Here is a 9,020-nt window from a genome sequence, read left to right as displayed (position 1 = left end):
CTGGGGAGGAGAAGAGCGTCTGTGACTGTGCAGCAGGGCCAGCTGAGCCGGGAGGGGTGGGGGGGGGTGGGGTGGGCCAGCGTGGACACTCCCATCTCAGCATCTGCAACTAGAAAGGGCAATAGTTACCCTCACCACGCTGTGGTAAGGTCAGATGGGTTGAAATATGTGGAACAATTTGTAAACTCAAGCTTTCTGCAAAGATAAGAGGATGCTGGGCCGTCCTGGGCCACACTTCCATCTGGTCTTCCTAGAGGCAACTGAGCAGGACATGGTCATGTCTTCACCCTGTGTCTCCAAGAGAGAGCAGGTGTGGGGCCCCAAATCTCCAATTTCTGTCCCATTTTTAAGCTCCAAAAAGGTCGTGTGTGTGTTTTCCCCCACCTTTGTTTACATCAAAGTAACATACGTATGTTCGACATGCATCATAAGCCCAACCTTGTTATAAAACACAGCAATTCTCCAAACCACTTCATCCCAACTGACCCCACCCTGGTCCGTGCCCTCAGGCCACCGTTTTCAGTTATTTTCGCTGTTCCTTCATGTGTTTACGTTTCTCTGAATAATGCCGCCAATTCTTGACTTATCGATTCTAGACATTAACTACTGCCTTTCTTTCTTAGTACATGAGTATGTAGCACTTATATTTCCCAAACAGGACACACCCATACTTTCCCTCCCCTCATCCACACAATATACATCACAATTTGTGGTTAAAGCAGTAATCAGAATAAACATGGCTCACTGTAAAGCCAAATAGGGTGATATTTCCACCAATTCTAAGAAGTACATTTCCTAACTTTCTAAGTAGGTCTCTGAAATCCCAAACTGCTCTCAAATATTTCTCTGTGTTTAACCGAGTGCTTTTTATTATACCAGATGATACAGCAGTTATCTTTTTCCAAGGAACACCCCCACCCCAGACACCATCTCACCTTCTTCTCTCATCTCAAACGCTTGCTGCCTAGGTCTCCTGTCCATCCCCCCACCAGGACCCGCCTCTCAGCCTCCCTGAGGTGGAGCCTTGCTTTTTGTTCTGTGTTTTCTTTCTTGGCCACTTCCTCACTAGGCAGCAACAGAGCTTACAGAGCTTCCAAAAGTAAGGATTTACAAAGGGACACTTTCTGAGTCTTGTTGAAAACATCTCTATGCTACCCTCACCTATAACTGCTAACCTGGCTGAGCTCAGAGAATTTGATTAATAATTGCTTCCTGCAGAATTTGGAAGCCTGAACCTTCTTGTCTTCTTCCACCCAGCACTGCCACTGGCATTCTCATTCTTCTGCGTAAGGAGTGGTTTTCCCTTTTATCGCGGATGTCCTGAACTTTTCTCAATGAGGTGCCTTGGCTTGGATTGTCTTTCATTGATTCGGTTGAGCATTTGAGGTGCTTTCACCTGGAGTCTCAGGTCCTCCCAGTCTAACACATCTTGGCTTAGGGTTTCTTGGACAATTTCTTCTCTCGTTTCTCTCTTTGCTTTCTACATCTCCTATTCGTCAAAAACTGGTCTTCTTGAGTTGATCCTCTAAGTGCCTTATCATTTCTCTCTTATTTTCCATCTCTCGTCTCTTTTGGTTCTGTTCCCTGGTTGATTTCACTGACTTTATCTTCCAAACCTTCTACTGAATGTTTTATTTCAGCCACTGCATTTGTAATCCCCAAGGCCTCTTTCTGATTCTTTGGTTGTTCCTTTTCGCTTCGTTGCACCCGTGCTTGTTTCCTGAGTGCAATAGCCCGTTTCTACGGGTGTTGGAGTGTTTCCTTCCCCATATTCTGACTTAGGTCTTTTCCTCTGTATTTTCCTTTGGGGTCTTTTTTAAGTTTGTTTTATTTGCTGTCATTCATTCGGGAGGGTCTCCTCAGATGTTCCCTGACCCCATTCAAGAGAGAAAGCAAGGATCCAAATGGGAGACTCGGAGTGTGTGGGCAGGGCTTCCGGGAGCGGTGGCTTCACTCTGGGATCCTGGGTGAGGCACCAGCCATCTCACCAAGGAACCCTCCAGCGTAAGAACTAGGGGTCCTTTCTGAGGTTATTCAGTGCCCGTCCCTCTGTCCTACTGGGTGGTGTCTGACCACCAGCATTCCAGGAGTCTGTGGTGGAGGCAGGTTGTGAGCCGGACAGCACTCGGACCCAAGCAGGCTGAACCCCTTCATGGGAACACCAGGCTTCGAAGTGCCTTTCAGGCAAATTTCCCCCCAAGTCTCACCAGGAGTGGCCAGAAAGAGTCCTCCCAGGATGGGCAGGGGCAGCAGGTAAGGTGTCCCAAGCCCAGACCATGTCCCGGCTCTCTGACCCTCTCCTCCATACAAAGTGCTCTCTGACCCTCTCCTCCATACAAAGGGTTAACCAAATGTCCCAAGGAGCTAGAATTCATATTTTTGGAGTCATTCAGGGGCCCAGAGCTCAGGCCATGGTTCCAGAATGGTGGCCTAGCAAGTAAATGAATCCTACTGGCCAGCGTAGCATCTTTGTCACAGGATCGTATAAGAGGCTGATTTTATGTGGCTCAAATTGTTAATTTGTTATAGAAAACGACGTTACAAAAAAATATTTGCTGACCCTGTGAACCCTAAGGGCAACCCTGGCTGCAGGTCCCACTGTTGGGAGCTCAGACTTTGACTTAATCCTCCTGTTCCCACGCTGCCCCTCCCCTGCTCTCTCCACTCGGCCTGACCTGCTGAGCCCCAAACCTTTCCCTTCCAGCTCCCCACCTCCTTCTGGTCAGAGGGAGGATGTAGTCACCTGGAGGGAGCAGTGCGCAGAGAATTAAGACAGGGTGAGTGAGAGAGAACAGGCAGCATGGTAGGCTTCATGACCAGACGTCCTCTCAGAAGGGGCGATGAGATCTGAGACCTAAAGATTAGGAGGAGGCCGAGAGTGAAGGTCAGGGAGAAGAAACTTCCGGGCCAAGGGAACCGAAGTGCAATGGCCCAGAACTGCAAGTGGGTTTGGCAGGTTTGAGTGTGTAATTATCTTCTGTGGCTGGAGGGGGAAAAGGCAAAATTCTATTTTTGATGAGTTTGCGATGACAAGGGATGTCCAAGAGGCCTAGCATCAGCAGGGGCTGCGTGAGCCTGGGGCTCAAGGGCAGTTCAGGCGGAAACACTGACTGAGGCGCCCTCTGCGGAGGACGCTTCTCAGCCATGGACTTGCTGTAGCCAATGAGAGAAAGAGCGCAGATCAAGAGAAACACCCCAACTGGTTTGGGACATCCTCCATCTAAACTTGAGAGGAAGAGTTGGAATCGGAAAAGCAGCTTGAGAAGGAGGCCAAGGCGTAAGATAGAGATCCAGAAGGGGCGATGTCCGTAGGGGAAGCCAAGAGAAGAAATCATTCCGAGTAAAAGGGAGTAAAGTGAGCTGCAGGTGCTGAGACATCGAAAAAGATAAGGACGAAGAAGCCACAAGGGACGCAGGGACAGGCCGCAGGACCATGCGGAGCGTGGGGAGAGCCGTCCTAGCAGAGGGGAGGAGCACAGGCGGCAGCACAGGCGGCAGCAGAGTCGGGGCAGCGGGAGTGACTACAGACGACCTTTGACCCTTCCTGTAAAAGGATAGAAACAGGAAGGAGCAGCCAGGGGAGATGTGAAATGGGGTGAGTTGGGGTGAGTTGGTTGGTTTTAAGATGGAAAATACTAGAACAGAGAGTTAATGACTAATGCAAAATGGAAACCAGAGTCCAACTCCAATGCAGAACACATGGTTTTACCCCAAAGCTGTATTTTACCTTCATCAGTCACATGTCTCTATCCAAATTTCCTTTTATAAGAACACCGGTGATAATGAATTGGGGCCCACTCTAAAGACTTCATGTAATTACCATCCTTTAAAGACCTTATCTTCCAATGCACTTACATTCTGAGATTCTGATACGTATTTTAGGGGGACACCATTCAGCCCATAAGAATGAGACCGTACCCCAGAGAAAGGTCATGACTGGCATATAATGGACAAGTGGCATTTGACCACTCGCTGCAAATTACAAGGCAGTGTTCCCATTCCGACCAGCTGCGGCTAACATAAAAGCAGCAAGTTAAAGGACAGCACACGTTGCCCCACCCCCAGCCCCTGGCAACCACTGTTCTTCTCCCTGCCTCTACCAGTTAAATAGAGTCAACATACAAGTGAGATCGTGCAGTATTTGTCTTTTGTGTGTGGCTTATTTCATTTAGCATTACGTCCTGCAAGTTCATCTGTGTTTTCGCAAATGGCAGAAGTTCCTTCTTTTTAAAGACAAATATTCTATTGTGTGTGTATATATACACCACATTTTCTGTATCCATTCATCAGTCAGCATTTAGGTTGTGTTTGGTAAAAGGGTACAAAGGTTCGGTTATGTCAGAGAATAAATTCTGGAAATCTAATGTTCAGCATGGTGACTAGTTAATTCTGTACTGTATACTTGGAGTTTGCTAAGGGAGTAAATCATAAGTGTTCCCACCACACACACAGAAAAAAGGTAACTAGGTGAGGTGATGGATTTGTTAATTAGCTTGACTGTGGTCATTTCACAATGTATACACATATTAAAACATAATGTACACCTTAAATTTTTTAAAAACATTTCTATTTCTATTGATTTCACAGAGAGAGGGAGAGAGAGATCGAAACACCAATGATGCGAGAGAATCATGGATTGGCTGCCTCCTGCATGCCCCCCTACTAGGGATTGAGCCCACAACCCGGGCATGTGCCCTTGACCGGAATAGAACTTGGGACCCTTCAGTCCACAAGCCGATGCAATATCCACTAAGCCAAAACAGCGAGGGCTACACCTTGAATTTTTTAAATTGCTTTCAAAGACGAAGGGAGAGGGAGAGAGAGTAGAAACAACCGAATAGAACTTGGGACCCTTCAGTCCACAGGCCGATGCAATATCCGCTAAGCCAAAACAGCGAGGGCTACACCTTGGATTTTTAAAATTGCTTTCAAAGAGGAAGGGAGAGGGAGAGAGAGTAGAAACAACGATGAGAGAGAATCACTGATCGGTTGCCTCCTGCACACTTCACACTGGGGATGGAGCCCCAAACCCGGGCCTGTGCTCTAACCGGGAATTGAACCATCACCTCCTGGTTCATTGGTCAATGCTCAACCACTGAGCCTCGCCAGCCAGGCAAATATATACAATTTTTGTTTGTCAATTAAACATCAATAAAGTAAGGGGAAATCACCTGAAATAAGTGTATAAACAAATAAAGAATTGGCAGGGCCACTGTTCCCTCATTCCTCTTCAGCTGCGAGCCGGACAACACTCGGCGCCAGAGCCTGCAGCAACCGCCATCTCAAAGGGAAATGACTGGCTCTCCTGCGACAAAAGCCAGCTCTTCACAGCGAAGAGGATGATGAAAGAAAACATTGTGCAGCTGCCCGTAAAGAGCGCTGCCTCTTCCTCTCATGGTCTTGCTAGAGTGCTCAACCCTCGCAGGTTGAATTGCTGAAAACTCTCACCTTTGTGGCTGCAATCAGAATCCTTGGCCCACTGTGATCACCAAGAAAAGTCCCTCTTATGTTTCGCAGCCAAAGGCCAATGCAGCCACAAGGCAGGTATGCAAACACTCCCCCTTCTGCCTTAGGAATCGATTGCCCTTTTCTGGCAAAGAGAGGCCCTCTGAACTGTCCAGCTTACTCAACCCCCTTCTCCTGATAACCCATCGGTAACAGACACCGCAGGAGCCCACGGAGGCGGCCCGCCTCGCCCAGTGGAAAATATCACCGAGACAGATGCTTTTTCTGGAAGGCACAGCGGTTTTTGTTGTTAGCCTGGCCTCAATAACACCACTATGTTTTGTGCGGTTATGCACCCCACAGGGCAGGGCCAGGCCTGTGTCCTTCACTCCTCCAGCACCAGTTCCCAGCACAGGGCCCAACAGCCAGTAGGTGCTCCATAAACACTCCCCACAGGGCCACTGTTCCCTCATTCCTCTTCAGCTGCGAGCTGGACAACACTCGGCGCCAGGGCCTGCAGCAACCACCATCTCAAAGGGAAATGACTGGCTTTCCTACGACAAAAGCCAGCTCTTCACAGCGAAGAGGATGATGAAAGAAAACATTGTGCAGCTGCCCGTAAAGAGCGCTGCCTCTTCCTCTCATGGTCTTGCTAGAGTGCTCAACCCTCGCAGGTTGAATTGCTGAAAACTCTCACCTTTGTGGCTGCAATCAGAATCCTTGGCCCACTGTGATCACCAAGAAAAGTCCCTCTTATGTTTCGCAGCCAAAGGCCAATGCAGCCACAAGGCAGGTATGCAAACACTCCCCCTTCTGCCTTAGGAATCGATTGCCCTTTTCTGGCAAAGAGAGGCCCTCTGAACTGTCCAGCTTACTCAACCCCCTTCTCCTGATAACCCATCGGTAACAGACACCGCAGGAGCCCACGGAGGCGGCCCGCCTCGCCCAGTGGAAAATATCACCGAGACAGATGCTTTTTCTGGAAGGCACAGCGGTTTTTGTTGTTAGCCTGGCCTCAATAACACCACTATGTTTTGTGCGGTTATGCACCCCACAGGGCAGGGCCAGGCCTGTGTCCTTCATTCCTCCAGCACCAGTTCCCAGCACAGGGCCCAGCAGCTAGTAGGTGCTCCATAAACACTCCCCGGAGGAGTGAATGAATTAATGAACAGGAGAAGATAAGATGGGGTTTGTGATGATCCGTGATGGGGAAAGGGTAAACCACATCACGTCGTCTGGTTGATGGCAGCCTTGTCCAAGAGACACTCAGATAAAGGCTACAGTTTTCAAGAGAAAATGGAAAGGTGGGAAGTTTTCCAACCACTTGTGATTCTATTGGGAAAGAGGCAGGGATACTTTCTAGAGCTGTAGAGGAGGTCAGTGAGTGGCCAAAAGGAACCCCAACTTTAAAAGAGAGAGCAAAAAGGAGAGAGAAATGGCTTTGATAGAAAATGGAGAAAAATTAAAGGACAATTTAACTGTGTCAACTGTGTCTGCTGTTCGTCAGGGGAAGTGGGGGAGGTGGGAAGTGGGTCCTTGCTGTCCATGTTCTGTGGTCTTAAGCAGAGGAGGAAGCACCCAAAAAGCAATCCCATGAGTTAAAAAAGCAGGAAAATGAAATGCAAATTCTACCTGGCCTCCTGACCCCCTTTTCTAAAGGAATGCCTTCCTACGCATGTAAATTGCATTTAAATGGCACCAGTCACAACAGAATGGTTTTTAAAAACAGGTTTCCAGCTGTCTGTCTTCTATTTTGAAGTTCCGACTTCATCCCTATACAAGATTCTGGGATATCTCTCTCTCTCTCTCTCTCTCTCTCTCTCTCTCTCTCTCTCTCTCTTCCTAAAAGAAATCTGCCCTGGTATCTTTCCTGGGACCAGGAGAATTCGCAGAACCTGCCTTCCTCCTCAGCACAGGCTGCCCAGCTGCTCCCTCCACCACCAGCTTCTCATCCAGCATCTCTCTTCTCCTCCATCCCCCTCCGCTCCCTCTTCTGGGCGGTGAAACCTCAGGACACCCAGTCAAGCACGTTCTCTTTCCTCCAAATCTGCTTCTCCTTCCAGCTCCATGGCAGAGAGTGGCGCCTGCACCCGTCGCGCAGCCTGGGGCTCAGACACCTGTGCTCTCCGCTTTCCCTCATCCCAACACCTACATGATGCCGAGCCTTGTCGATTTCATCACCTCCGTTGCTCTGTGTCCCTCCCCTTATACCTCTCCCCATAGTCACAGACCCGCCATTTCCCGCCTTGACCACTGAAAAATCTCCTGCTGGCCTGTCCTTCCCCCCCAGACTTCCGTCACTTGAATCACACCATCGCCACCAGCTGGCCTCGTAGAACGTGATCTGACCGTGTGCTCCTTTGTACTGAGATCCTCACAGCTCTGCTTCATCCACAGAGACAGTCCACCCCTTCATGCAGCGTCCCAGGGCTCCACAGCCAACCTCTGAGGGTGGTTCCTTCCATGGCTAACGTTATTACCTTGTACAATGCGCTAGTCCAATTGCATTGATTTTATTTTGCACAGTGACCTTGTAGCCACATGAGAAGCACCTGGGCTTTTGTTCGGTCTCAGATTTACCGGTTGAGTTGGTGTTTTCTGTTTTGGGTTTTAAACTTTGCGTGTTTTCATACCATAATCAGTAGACAATGCCATCGAGGTTGTCACGAGCAACAGTATATACACAATCTCTTCGTGTCTGTTACATGGCGTTTTCTCCCAGTTACTTTTCATGGAATGACTTACTTTGAACAAGTAATTTTCTTGACAAGAAAGAATGTATAGACGTCTCCCTGCAATTAATTTCCAATGTTTACATTTTTTAACTAGACTGTGGATTTCTACAGCGTAGAGGACGGGCGCACGGTCCGCGCCTGTGGTAGGTGTAGCTGAAGCCCTGTGTGTCTCTAAACACTAGTGGGAAGCTCTCCATAAGTGCCCGTGCCGACAGCCCGCAGCACGGGCGGGGAGCCCAAGCACAATCTAGCAGTTCTAACAGCGACTTGTTAACCGTAGCGACCTGTTTGTGTGTCTCCCTTGGAGACTGTGCTGGCTGCGTAGAGCCCTCCCTCGCTCACATGGCTGCAGGACCGCTCCTCCGCGCTCCCCTGCGCTTCAGTATTTCCATGGATACGAATGTAAAATATATAAATATATAAGCCTGCGGCTTTAACAACTGTAACTCAACTTTGGAATAGTTACGTATATAGATAATTAAATTCTTCTTATAAAAAAAATTTTATAAAATGTTTATTCTCTTAAATCCAATGCATTCACAGAGTGTTAACACTTTAAATGTTTATCATTTCCACCAACTGCAGCATTATCTAAGTAAACCAAAATAAGCACTTTATCATAGATATAGTCAATGATTATTAATACTTTTTAAAAAAAGAACCTAAACTTCCCCAAATTTCAGCACAGGTAGTTTAACTGTAGATTTCAGTTCTAGATGATTTTAAAAAATAGTGTGTAGAAATGATTTTTCTTAGTTAAATGTATTATATCATGTTATCAACCAACCAAATCAAAAGCAATTGCCAAGCTGAATAAGTTACAAAGAAATGATAACTCTG

At 47.9% G+C, this 9,020-nt stretch overlaps 1 protein-coding gene and 1 long non-coding RNA gene across 3 annotated transcripts in view; both read right to left on the bottom strand.

Annotated features, from left to right (window-relative positions):
• SH2D4B (SH2 domain containing 4B) overlaps positions 1–9,020 on the bottom strand; it is a 76,296-nt gene that overhangs the window by 44,124 nt on the left and 23,152 nt on the right. The gene's annotated exons all lie outside the window — the stretch shown is intronic.
• The window catches only part of LOC106727065, a 1,588-nt gene continuing 1,248 nt past the window's right edge, over positions 8,681–9,020 (bottom strand). The window contains exon 2 of the long non-coding RNA XR_001363214.1: positions 8,681–8,842. This is a non-coding gene — a long non-coding RNA (uncharacterized LOC106727065). The remainder of the gene's footprint in view (positions 8,843–9,020) is intronic.

This window comes from Myotis brandtii, unplaced genomic scaffold, assembly GCF_000412655.1.
Source record: "Myotis brandtii unplaced genomic scaffold, ASM41265v1 scaffold356, whole genome shotgun sequence".
NCBI lineage: Eukaryota > Metazoa > Chordata > Mammalia > Chiroptera > Vespertilionidae > Myotis > Myotis brandtii.
Note: the sequence above shows the minus strand (reverse complement) of the source record. Positions and strands in the feature narration are given on the sequence as shown.